This window comes from Furipterus horrens, unplaced genomic scaffold (assembly GCF_987537825.1).
Source record: "Furipterus horrens unplaced genomic scaffold, mFurHor1.1.pri manual_scaffold_7, whole genome shotgun sequence".
In the NCBI taxonomy this organism is placed as follows: Eukaryota; Metazoa; Chordata; class Mammalia; order Chiroptera; family Furipteridae; genus Furipterus; species Furipterus horrens.
The window spans coordinates 119,385,388-119,399,582 of NW_028327177.1; the positions used below are offsets into that span (position 1 = coordinate 119,385,388).

The 14,195-nt window shown below is 38.2% G+C and overlaps 1 pseudogene; it reads left to right on the plus strand.

Annotated features, from left to right (window-relative positions):
- The first annotated feature begins 815 nt into the window (after positions 1 to 815).
- LOC150005153 (importin subunit alpha-1 pseudogene) overlaps positions 816 to 14,195 on the plus strand; it is a 58,198-nt pseudogene continuing 44,818 nt past the window's right edge.

Sequence of the window (14,195 nt, forward strand, 5' to 3'; positions counted from 1 at the left end):
CAGATAGTGGGAGAGAGCAAGAACAAAGTAGAATGCACGGAAACAAGCCAGAACCCATTGGGAACCCATGGAGACAGGTTGAAATGTTTGTCTCTCACCACCTCCCACCTCAGTGATGAAGGTGTTCTCCTGGCAGAGACACTGCCCTGCACCACAGAGTCATATAAGCACCTGGCCCCACACTCACAGAAGCTGAAGGAGGAGATCTGATGAGAGGTAGGCCTGGCGTGGTACAGGTGCCCGAGGAGCCACAGGTCCAGGTAAGCCAGCGTGGTGAGGCAGGAGCTCAGTGGCATCGCGTGTGAGCAGTGACTGTGAATCTCTACACTGACCTTTAGAATTAACGGCTTCTGCTTCCCTCTGCCTTCCAAATCCTACACACATTTTTGGTGGTCAAGTGTAATCTGCTACTGTTCAGGGAGGGGCATTCTGAGAAACATAGTTACAGCTTAGCTATGTTAGTTCTAGCAGAACCACTATAATGGTAAAGTGAGTTTAATAAAGGAAACATAAAATACTGTTGCAAATGCCCGTGTGGCTTTTGAGAACAGTAACTTAAAGTGAAATCAGTCAGCTTGGTCATTTTCTCTAGCAATGTTTGGGAAGAGAGTGATGATTAATTTTCAACTGGAATTATAGATTCTGGAAAAAGAGGTAAGTGATTGGTAGGTTAATAGACTGAAAGTCTCAGTTTGGTTGAAGAATTGCAGAGATTAGAAACTTAGACTAAGTGAGCAGGAAAAAATACAAGTCTCGGAACAGAATATTTCACTGTCAGAGTTAGAGACATTTTTAGTGATGAGAAGATAGACGACATGACTGTGGCCATGCTGGTCAGGAAGGAGCTATGGTGAGGAAGTCAAGTAACTAAGAAGCTAGGCTCCAGGACGTATTGATGTACTGAAAAATACCATCATTGGGGGTGTGCTGAGAAACACTAAGTGAGGGACTTCTGTGAGTTCCATGAATTAGAGGAAGTGACTGAGAGATAACAGAGACCCTGGAGGGAGAGGGTAGGATGATGTCCAATGGTAAGAGCCTCAAAGGAACTTTTTTTTTTTTTTTTTTTTTTTGGTAAGCAAGGGAAGAAATAATATGGAAGCATTAATGGCAAGCTCAGAGGGTATAGAAGGATAAGTGGGTGTCTGGAGACAAATGTAAAAGTGGAGAGACTTAGAAATGAACAAAAAGATAGAGAAATATGTATACATACAGGTTATATGTATTTTTTGAGGCAGAATTGTCACAAGGTCCTCAAGGATTGGAAGTGAAGGACAAAGGAAGGAGAGGATTCAAGAATTGTCAAGAAAAGGTCATGTTCGGCATTAGCTGAGCCCCTATCTGGAGTTTCAGATGGCATCAGTGAGGGATGGGGGTCTGGGAGAGAGGGGGAACCCAGGTTAAGACTTGTCTGCAACCACACAGGGAGCAGAGGCAACATGGTGATGGAAGACCACAGAGGCTCAGAATTTGGTGGTCAATGCAGTAAGTGGGATAGTAGGTCTCGTTGGTTAAACCATAGAGAAGAGTGGCGTATGTCCCTAGCCTTTTCATCCCTAATATTTTTCCCTATTGAAGAGCAATTTCTGGGATTGTTCTTCCTAGAGCTAGATGAGGCTGTATGGGAACAGTTCTCACACAATGGAGAGGTGGTGTCCACATAGGACCATATGTATGAAAATCCCCAGGGGCTCATTAAGCTGAAACAATACAGGAATAAAATGCAAGAAGGATTCTTTTCCCACCTCTTAGTTGCCCTCCACATGAGGCAGACATTCCACAGAGGCATGTACTTCAATCTAAAAGTGATGGCAGGGCCAAAGCTAAGACTTTATTACATAAACAGCTGTTATGTTGAACAAGCATGTTGTGTTGGGTGTAATCATAAAGCTACTTTACTTTGTATATACTGTTCCTTTAAAGGTATTTGTAGGGCCAGCTCTTGCCTCGCCCTTACTTAAAATCTAGGGCAAGCCCCAAGACTTTTCTAGTCACCAAGCCACAGAGTACAGACTCAGGCTTGTAATTAATATCTTCAGACCAGTGTAATGATGATACTAATTTTAAAAGTCAAGGACTATAGGAAGAAGGAAGGACTAAGAGGGAAACAGCAGACAGTTTTTAACTTGACAAATTCTGTTGTGATAATCTAGTTTCCATAGTCTTTGGGTTTGTCGAGTTCACAGTTGACCCCCTTTTTTGATTGATGTTTGTGTTTCAGATTCTTTGGAGATGCCCCAGGTAACTGACACCTCTGTGCCTTACCTCATGGTCCTTTTGCTTCAGTCATTGTTTTGGCAACCATGAAGTGCAAGTGTCACCTAGTGCCATCTCACCTTTGGTGCAACAGGCATGTCCTGCTTTCTGTGCCAAAGATTTTCTGATGCTGCTCTGTAAGACACCTCTGGGAACCCACTTGAAATTCACATGCAACTGTGAGGGTATTTATGACCTATGGATATATGTGCTTTGTTTCTGTCCCTTGTGTGGACAATTCTGAGGTACATTCTCCCCCAGGAGGTCATGGTGGACTTGAGTCCCAGTTGCCCACAGCTCAGCTCAATAACACATGCCTGGATAGGCTTTCCTCCTTTCTTGTTCTTCCTTGCCTATTCCCTGCTCTTCTTTTCATTCACTTTCCAAGCTAAGCTACTTGTATGCAACCCCTTGTGCCAGGCTCTGTGTCTTGCGGTAACCCATACTTTGTAAGATACTAGGAACTCCCATTTACAGTTCCTTTGAAGTGAGTAAATGCATCCTCCCTGTTGACCCCTAGTTGCCTGTTGGGCTTCTTTGCACCCACCCTGTGGTATACTTTCAAGTTCATTCTGCTGAGATCTTTTTGGACCCATTTGCAGAATCCTCTAGGACAGTATCTAACATGACCCCTGTTTCAGCTCTCTGTCTGCAAAGGAGTATGTTTCTGGTTCCAAGAAAACTCTCAAATCATAAGCAACAAAAAAAATGAACTGGGCAGGCTTATTCCAATAGACTTACCTTGCTTCTGTCACCTACCAGCTTCTCACATACTAGATATTCCAGGAGTGAGGAAGACACAAAGCTCCCCTGATGTCCAGGCTCAAAGGACACATTATCCCCTGTCTCTGATAGCCTCTCCTTTGAGGGTGAGATAAAACTCATAGCACACCAATAACTCTCCCCATAATATTATTTTTTATTTGATCTGTGTCTTTATTTTTCTTATCTCCTCCAAACTTTCTATAAGATGAAGGTGGGTGATCAGCTAAGAATTGTCAAATTGTTATCAGACATGTCCTGTACACATCCTACATAAATGTCTCACATTTGGATTTGAAATGTGACCTTGATTGTCTTAGGACTTTAGCTAAATGTAGTTCCAATTTAATATTATTACATATACAAAGGACAGCAACTTTGAGTTCTCTAAGTCTCTAAGATCTTATCATTGGGTATAGAACTGCCTGATTGTAATTAACGTTGTGTTATATTCAAAATAAATATAAAGATGGAGAGTTCCCTGAGTCAAAGATATGATAAAACTTTAAACAAGAGCCATCTCAGTTTTAGGAAATAATTGATTGGCAAATCCATATTGCATGTGTGGTGGCTCATCTGCCACTCAAGTCCTTGTGTAATTCTTTGTTGGTGTTGAAATATAACTATTCCCTCATGTAAAGCTGTTTTCACAAACTTGTAACTCTTTCTGTATTTTGGAGCCTCAAAAGAGAAAAAAAAATGATCAAACTGATGAAGAGAGAATGGGAAAATAAATGGAGTAATTATGAGCTAGAGTAACAAATACTACTTAGGCATATACCAATTATTTCTGCAAAATCCACGACTTATGGAAAGAAATCTCAGTGTTTACATATTGATCAGCTTGTATTCATACCAGAAGAGAATACTTTGTAATAAAGATTTCCCACTGATTTGGAAGGAAGTGTATTCCACTAAAGTGGTAGATTACTGCTTCATCTCATCATCTCTTATTTTTACCACCACAACAAAAACAGCTTATGTGAAGGAAAATATTGTACTGTATAAATCTCTTCATGAATGAATGAGCCTAAATTGTTCAGGTTCTGTTTACTATCTGGCTATTCATGTTAATGTATTGTCTGAAATGAATGTAGATTTGGGTAAATCATGTACCAAAGCCACTGACAAAGATTTATATGGTTTTACCACAGTAAGTCAACTTCTCTTTGAATAATGACAGTGACTAATGTTGTGCCTGCCTTAGAGGAAGCATTTTTAATCTTACCCATGTTTTACGGAAGGTGATCTTTGGTTCACAGAATTATGGAAGTGAAAAATAAACTCAGTGATCATCCCATCCATTTCCTTCTTATTATGAATGAGAGAACTGAGGCCAGAGAGATTAAATGAGACGCATTGGACTAATGGCAAAGGATTGTCCAGAACTCAAGTCTTCTAATCTCAAATATAGTGTCTTTTTCTATCTCACCATGCTATGAAGAATAATACCAATTAGTTCTTTCTTCAAGCCTAAAGAAGCATTGTAACATGCTCACTGAAACAGACACAGGCTTTTAAAAATATGGTGGAGTGCTCAAGTTATAAGTAACACATAGGGCTTATTTGACCAAGAATTATTTCCCTCGTATGTGCAATCTCACCCAAATTGTGAAAATGATTAACTGAACCAAAGATGCTTATAAATAAGCCTTTGCTCTTCTTAGTTAACCATGAGTATAACTACAGGCTGGTGCTCTTGAATGTCTACTTAAACATCTGAAAGTAACGACAGTTTTATTTCTTCTTTCTCAAAGAATAAAAATGGAAAAAGGAAAAGGAAGAAGGAAAAGAAAATGAAAACCTTATGGATGCAGACAACAGTGTGGTGTTGCAGAGGGAGGGAGTGGGGGGAGGTGGAGGAGAGTAAAGGGGGGATTAATGGTGACGGAAGGAGACCTGACTTGGAGTGGCGAACACACAATACAGGGTACAGACGATGTGTTGTACAGTTGTGCACCTGAAACCTGTATAATTCTGTTAACCAGGGTCACCCCAATAAATTGAATAAAAAAGAGAAAAGACAGTTTAAATAAACTATTTTAAACTATTTAAGCATCTGGAAAACTACTCTACAAGGGAGATAATCTAATTAATCTAGTTAATCTAATCGTAGTGTAACTGAAAGAACAGTTTTCCATCCTCCCATTCTAGTTCCCAGTTCTGGATAAAATGCAAATATATCTTTATTGCTAGCCCACTTAGGGTTGTAGTGGCTACCCTACCTAAAAATATGAATTTTTTACATCGTAAAGAAAAGATGTCATTTCAAAGTGTCTGTATGTAGCTGGAGAGAGCTAAGTAGCCTGGTTGCTTGAAGAGGTCCTTCTGCACCTGCCAACCTGTAGCTATGGCCTGGAGGCCAGAGAACAAATAAAGGGAAACCTACGATGCCCCACACCATGACGTAAGGTGTTTTATATCTGCGGGGGCATGTGAAGACTACATAGCATACATGGGAATTTTTCCTCTTCTGTAATATGGAGTTGAAATGAACTGTTTCTGAGAATTATTTTTATATTAAATGGAATATGGGTTGGGGGTGGGGGCTTAGCCACATGGATACTATGGAATATAAAGAGACATTGCCACCACACATGGACGAAGAGACCTTGAAGGAGGCCAGGGACTGAACGCCACAGTGCACACTGGAATGGCCCGAGGAAGCCCTCCTTGGGGGTCATTATAACCAAGCCCCATGCAAAAGATATGAAGAGTTTCAGAAAAGGGTTAGTAGTTGCAATAAAAAGATGTTAGAAAGGCTCGCACACTCTCTCTCTCAGAGGTAGCAAATCTAGGAATTGGGGACTGCCCTTGGGGAACTCCATGAAGAGTTTAAGTCTTTCCCTTTATCTCAACAGTAGTTCTCAACCTTAGGTAATTTTGCCACTTAGAGACCAGTTGGCAACATTTGGAGACATTTTTTGTTGTCACAGCTTGGGGCATGATGCTGCTCGGATCCAGCGGATGGAGGCTGGGGAAGACTAAGCACACTTTAATGCTCAGGACAGTCCCTTACAACAAAGGATTATTCAGATTCCCAAATGTCATAGTGCCAAGGATGAGAAACCCTACTTTAGATTAAAAATAGCCACACTATGCACCCTAATTAAAATTCTTTCCTTTATGATTTAATTGAGAGCCCATCTGTAGAGCATGTTCTGCACATGGTGTTCTTATGAATGTAGAGCTATGGAGGATGACCAGGAGGAGCAGTGGTAGGAAATGTGTCTTCCTCACATTGCCCCTCCTTGAGGGCTACCAGCTGGTGAAAGCAGAATATCTGGGAGGAAATAAGTCGCCGGTTCTGGAAACTAACCAGCTTCAGAGAGCTCCATGGCCCCTTGTGCCATTTCCTTCTGTATTTTCTGATCCTCAAGCTTATCTTTTCTTTATATTGTACTGGGAGCCTATAAACTACATTTCCCAGATTCTCTTGCTGAGTAGATTTCTATTAAGTTCATTGTGTTAACTGGAGGTGCTGACAGTTGACTAGAAAGTGGGAGGTTGGGAGGAAGGACTTCATTCCTGTTTCCAGCTCATCTCTTCAGCAGCAGAGGGCAACTAGTGCTCTGGTCCCAAGCTTTTAAAAACACTCCAGACCCAGCCTTGTGACACTCTCCTACAGAAATTGTCACTAACCATGTGACTGCACTCCTTTGTGAGAGAACGCCAGCTGTACTCGCCTTCCTCAGAGACTTTATCACCAGTCATGTGCCCCTCCCCTGGCCCTGCACACTAGCAACCTGGGCCCTTCCTCTCAACTCCTAGGTTCTGGGGAGCACAAATTTCCCCTTTGCTTTCCTCAGCCATAAGAGTAATAACTGCTTCCTACAGTCACATTTATTTTTAGGACTTCTTTTTGCTCTTTCAGTCTTCAACACCTGTGTCACCAATTGCTTGTAATAAATCCCCTCCATTTGAATATCCTGTATGGTGTCCATTATCCTGACGGAATCCCAACAGATGTAACTATGGTAGAGCTAATGGTAATAGACAGAGCTGGCACAGTAGAATGAAAGCCACCAAGTGGTTTGTTTGGGGGGCCACAATGAGGTGACACTCTATTTCTCCAAAAGACATCTGGTAACACTGGGATGTGGGAATACTAATGCTTACAATGTATTATTAAAACAGAAGTGTTTGCTCCTAATCTCTATGCTGCAAAGAGCAGGAACTTGGAGGTTTGCTGTCCTGCCTCTCACATCTCTCTTTACATGGAGACAGTGGTGAGCAAGACAGTTCCTCTCATTTTCCTCAGCTCACACCTCCTCTGGGCTGATAGCCATGGTAGCCCCTTGGCAAAGGAGGTTCCTGACAACAGGTGAAAAAAAATAGAGTTCAGATTACTCCGGGAAAGTACAGAGTGAAGACACCCCACGCTGGTGGGACTACCACAAACATTCACCTCTGAGTTGAGGGGTTGCAGTTAGTTACTCAGGATACCAGGAATAGCAACCAAGGGCAACAGAGTCTTGAATATTCCTAGCCAACCAATGACTATCAGATACTAATAACCATTTGACACATTCCAATTTCAGAGATGTTAAAATGTGACATCATAGAAAAGATTAAATATTGAAATCTGGAACCCGGAGAGGTAAATGGTAACCAAGGAGGTTAATACAAATAGAGTGAATATAAACAAGAAGATAAATACACAACAAGGACAAATACCTTGAAAATGGAGATAGCTTTCCATTGCAGAATTAGAATTTGATGAAAACCCAATCCCCCAGCAAGTTCTTCATAGAAGTCTCCAGATTCAATCAAATGTCAACACCTCTTTGGAATAAGATAAACTTATTTTTTAACTTCTTTGGACAGCACCCCTTTATGGGTTGTATGTGGCCCACACTCTTACTTATAAATGGGGACAAATTGAAAAATCAATTACTTATGCCCTGGAAGTGCCCTTATTAATGTATTTTAGTTTCCAGTAACCACTTACTTTCTGTCTTCTGTTTAATATGAGTGTCTACAATTTTGATAAAGGAGTCGTTCTTTTTATGAGTTCTATCAAATAGTGTGTTATCTCTTCTCTTTCTCCAGTAGGGAGCTACAACTACTTGGACACAGGCATAGAACATCATGGGTTATCTCCAGTAGCCCTAGCAGAGGAAGAAGTTAGAATGTGGCTTAAGATCTGCAGGACAAGGTAAGATAGTTGAAATACTTGTCCCTATGGCAGTGACAGACCCTGGAGAGTCAGGTGTGTCACTCAGATCTGTTGTTCTAATGTTTAAAGAGCTTACAATCTCAAATGGGGGGTCAAGAATTGAACAAGCCCACTATTAAGCCATGTACTAGATGCTGGTATAGGAATGTGTGCACCAGGTTCTGTGGGAGCATTGAGAAATGTTATGTTAAGTGTTTCCAGGAAGCAAAGTCAAAACTCAAAATGGATGAGACCAGGTTGAAAGGGAAAGAGGGTCAATGCCAGGTACGAAGCATGGCGTGTCCAAAAGCCGGGTGAGAGACAATGTGTGGGCATTTTGCATGTTTCAGAAAGTTCAATAGAAATTTTAAGGGGTGTAAGTATTATATTGAAATTGATAGGATCCAAGAGGGGAGTGTCATGATTACAAAACCACTCTTTTAGAATTATGAACAAGTTGGAGACTCCAATCAGATGTCATGAAATTAATTTAAGCAAGGAGGATGGAGGGTCTGAACTGAGCAGGAATAGAGAAAAGTTGTTAACTAAAAAATATATATATAAAATAATAATATTGTAATAACTATGGTGCCAGGTGGGTACTTGAAATAGTGGGGGAATCACTATGTAAATTATATGGTTATCTTATCACTATGCTATACACCTGAAATTAATATAATATTGAGTATCAACTGTAATTGAAAAACATTTTAAAAGTGACAAAACAGTAGAAAATACAGAACTTGGTGACTGGTTAGATGCAGGGCTTGGCAGAGAGGAGGAAGATTATGTGGATGTCATTACTAGTACCTCCAGTAAGGAATCCAAGAGGATGGAAGAAAAATAAAATACAATTGTTTTGTCTTAGCTAGAAGTGTGGTTTTACAGCATAGAGATAGGGTTAACTCTGGGCATAGATTTGGAAGAAATCAGCATTAGGGCGTTTGTTCTGTGAAGCTTTGAACATGATAAGATTGTTTTATGACTTAAGAAAAGAAAAAAAGACACACAAGAATGGAATGTTGGAACATTCTGCCCAACCATTTGGATAGAGGGAGGAACAGACAAATGGGAAGTAATTGGAAATATAAAGGCCAAGGAGTCGGGATGAGGACAGAATAGAGTGGAGTCATGGAAATGAGGTAGAAGAAAATTTTATAAAGGAAGCAGTCAGTGCTGCCACATGCAACAGAAAGTGAAAATGGGAGACCAATGTGTGTTCATGTAAGCTCACAGGTGGGAGACCACAGCTCATCTTGGCTCAGGTGTGTTGGTGGGGTTGTTATGCGTAAAAATTGGGTGGATCGAAGGATATAAGAAGTGGAAAAAGCTAGCGCAGATTAGTTTCCCATGACAATGGAAGGGAAGGAAAAAGAGGACTAGTTTGTGGTCAATGCAACGTTGAGAAGAGATGGGAGAGACTGGAACACATTTATGTGATGAGATGATAGAACAAGCAGAGAAGGAGAATAAGGGAAGAGAGAGAATAGGAAAAAGGAAAGGGATGACAATATTGAGCCCACTGGGAGGTAGCTGCTCTGGAAGAAAGATGGCATTTATTCTGGAATCAGAGGGAAGAATGAGTTAGATATATGGATTTATCTAATAGACCATCAGTCTGTGGGGAGGAATTCTAACATGATGGCAGGAAATATAAATGGCTGCCAACATTCACGATTAAAGTAGGAACTCTATCTAGTTTTGGGGGAGAAATTCTCCAGCTAGGGGAGACTATTGAAATACTGGTTGTGAGCATGGGCTTTAGAGGGTGATGGGCCAGTGAGTACTGATTCTAACACTTACTAGCTGAGTGACTTTCAATTATTTAAAGCCTTTTCTAGGCTTCAGTTTCTTCATTTGTACACTGTGGATTATAATAGCATCTATGTGAATCATTTTGTTAAGATTAAATGAAATAATACATGTGAAGTGGCTAGCACTTCATGGCTACTCATAATTGGGCTAAAAATAAGTGAAAACAAAGGTAGAAATTTATATATATATATATATATATATATATATATATATATATAGGCCAGGATGACTTGGAAACTGGAAAGTTCATTGAAATTTAGTGGTAACTTAGAAGATTGGCCAGGCTTTGCAGTAAAATACTTCTGAGAGCAACGTGGGAGTCCCTCACTTCCGCACTAACACCCCAATTCTCAGCCCCAACAGAGAGACTGCCACAGCCTCTGAGGCACATTCTGTGCAGTAAGGTATTCCAATCTTATTTCTAGGTAAAGATGCCATCTTAAGCACAGGAGCCTTCTAAATTCCAATTCAAGTATCAAAGGGAGCACAAGGAGTGGGATATCTTGCCTTAGTGCTGGGAGCTAGGGAAGAACACCTTTCACATGCAGAAATGTGAAGTTAAGTTTTTGCAAATAAACCCTATTTGTGAAAGACATTGAGACTCATTTATAGAGAAGTTGATACAGCCTTTAGAGGAAAAAAGTGAAGAAGATCCTGAGAGCATTTTCATAATCCCCTAACACTTAGGGTCCATGGTAGGGGACTTGCCAGGCATTTCCCCTTTGCAGATCCTAGGTAACCAGAGGGAAGTCATGGCTGCCTTATATGGCCAGCAGTTCCATTATTTATTGAGTGGAGGCTTTTTCCCCCCAACGTTTCTTGTAGTAGTACAAAGAATGAGGCCAGGACATTTAAGATCTGACCCGCTGGCACAGTGGCTTTGCCATACAATAGAAAGCTATGACCTCAGCTCATGTAAAGTTAGAGTAAATCTCTCATCAGGATATTTAATAACTGAATGGGTAAATGTTACATAGCATACAGTCTAAGAGAAGATTAGAACAAAAGCCAAATAAAGTATGATGAGATTCAAGAGAAATCTATTCACTCTGTTTTGCAGAGAAATAACAGGCCAGATAAAATAGTCATTATTCAAGGATGAATAAACAGGCAAAATAAAACCTCATTATGAGGCATATGAAAAATTTTGTAACTTTAAGAAATGAACATATAGCACTCAAGAGGCAGAGGAAGAGCATGCTTTTGAAAAAGATTTACTACGGGAAATGGGGATAAATTTTAAACAGCATATGCTTTGTGATCTAAATAACATTCAAGGACCCCATGAAGCAGGAGATGAAAAATGAGAGAAAACATATTGAGGTGGGAAGGAAAGTGGCTGAGAAACCAGAATACAGAGAACAAGATGAAGTAAGAAAAATGGTATAAAACTGAATGTGAAATATCAAAATTGAAAATACATTAGAAGCAATAAAGTGCTTAATCGGCAATGCTTATAATGAAATCTGTAACTCAGAGGACAACATTGAAGCATTCTTCCAGAATTAAAAGAAAATGAAAACATGATAGCAATGTGAAGAAAAGAGATGATGGATTCGAGAACAGAGGGTGGAAATCCAACATGAAGAAAACTAGTGTCTCCCAAAAAGATGCCGAACAAATAGAAAAATAGCAATGATTCTAGAGTTTATAGAAAATAATTTCCTGAACTTAAGAGAGAAGTAAATATTCAGATCAAATGGGCCTGATGAGTGTTAAAAAATTAATATAAAGAGTCCAGTTTCTATAGAAGTTAAGATTTTAATTTTTCAAAAAAGAATGCTAGAAGATAGGAAAAAACAAAACTAACAGAAACAATAAAGAAATTAGCTATAAGGAAAGAAAAATCAGGAGCAGCAGTTAACAGAGCAACATCCCCTAGTTTGGGGGAAAGGACTAAGTTCTAAGAATTGACATTTGAAGTTAATAAAAAAGCATTCTCTGATAACAGGTGTCAAATACTAAATGTCAGGTTCTCACCCTGAAAACATAATTCAAAGTTTTCCAGAAAACCATAAAATGAGCCCTGTTTTGAAAACCTCATGTATAAGAAAGATGAACATTATTAAAAGGACTGGCAGTAAATACTGGAATATTTTAATGTAGTGTCAAGTCTAAATTATTGCAAATACATATAATGTAACTACAACAGATACAAACTTCATGAGTAATTATTGAAAGAGAAGATAGAGCATATAAATAATAGTATTTAGCAAGTTAGAAGTTGCATCTAAATTCCCAGGTAGTGGATGGATGTGAAGGAAGGAAGGGTGAGTTAATGGCTTCATTGTGCAGAAGAAGGAAGTGTGGTAGACACTGATTCTTCACCCTTAACATGGACTGAGAAATAGAGTTGTTTATTTTTTAAAGGTGACATCTAACAAAATTAAAGGTATGATGTATGCTTTTATGTTAGAAGAGAGAGAAAGGAAAATTTGTATGATAGAGTCAAAGATAAATAGCAAAGGAAATAGCAGGGAAACTGACCACAATAAAACACGAATCGATTTGAGCAAGCATAAACATGTAATGTATGACAAACATGATGATGTTACCATATTAAATGGCAAAGATTAGGACATAATCAGCAATAGTTGTCTACCAAAGGTACCTGAAAAAGAGTAACACAGGAAAATTAAAAGTATACATTTGTATTAAAATATAATAGGACAACTCTTACCACTAAATAGTTGGAATCACAATCATATAAGATAAAGTAGATTTTCTAGAAAAAAAATTAAATATCTCATAGATAGTCTTTTTTCATTGTTGATAAAAAGACCCCAAATGAAAATGTATCAGGATTCAACTTTCATGTGCTAAATAACAGAGCATATAGTAAGCATAAAGCAAAACCTATTTGAACTAGAAAGAGGAATTGACTGAAATGAATGTATAGTGAGAATATAAAACTATTTTCTGTTGAGAGTTAAAATAGGCAATAAACAAGGAGGATGTGATAATAGTCAACTGAGTCAGTTTGCAAATATACATGGAAATTTAATAACCTCAAATACAAGATATATTCACTTTTTAAATATTTGGGGAACCCTTAAAATTTTATATATATTGGATCACAAAGAAAACATCAGAATTTTGTAAAAAGCACACTCATACAGACCACATCCTTAGATCAAATGCAACAAAATTAATAGTTAAATAACAATAATTTTTAAAAATTATTCTCAAGCTCTTCATGGTAACAAAACAAAATGATATTCTTATATATGACTCTGGGTCAAACAGAAAATTAAAAATGCAATTACAAAATACTTCAAAAATTATAATTATAAACACACTACATATTGAAACCTATGATACTTAGTCAAAGCTATAATTGGGCATATTTACAAAGCATATTTTTACAATTTTTAAATGATAAAAGAAACAAACGAATTAAGGCATTAACTTGAGAAACAAAGCAAGCCTAAGGAAAAAAGGAGAAGAAATTGTTGCCGGTGAAAGCAGAAATTAAAATTTAGTAAACAAAAAAGGAATAGAAGAGATAAATAAATCTTGGAATGGCTCTTCAGAAAAAAAGCAAACATTAAATAGAACAAAAGGGATAAAACATACAAACCTGTATTTATTCTAATCAAGAATAAAATAAAAGACAAGGCAAAATCAGGGATAAGAAAGGAGGTATCATCTTAGATAGAAAACATTTGAAAATCTTGATATAATGGATCATTCTCATTCATATCAAATATGAATATTAACTACTGAAGAAGAATACATCCTTAATAATAAATTGAAAAGCAATGTAAACATCTACCTGTTCAGAGGATTTAAAGAAAAATTATTTCAAGAACAAATGATTTTCTGACTTTTAAGTCTTCAAAGACATTAAAATATGTTGGGGGGGAATCCCAATTCAAATATCAGCCAAACTCTTAACACCAAAAACTTAAAAACCTAATACACACAAAAGAGAAAAAGAACAAAATAATCTCAAAGTAATATTTACATTTTGATGCCAAAACCTAAAATGTAGTATTAAATTTATCCAGCTGTTTATGAAATAATGAGAACAGCAGGTTTTGTTTCAATAATGCGAAGACAATTCAATATTATGAATTAATTAATGTAATTTTTAACACCAATATGTCATAGAAGAAAAACAAAGTGATTATCCCAAAGTGTGCCAAAAATTATTTTGAAAAAATGCAACATCTCTTTTTAGAAAAAGAACTGATAACCAGGA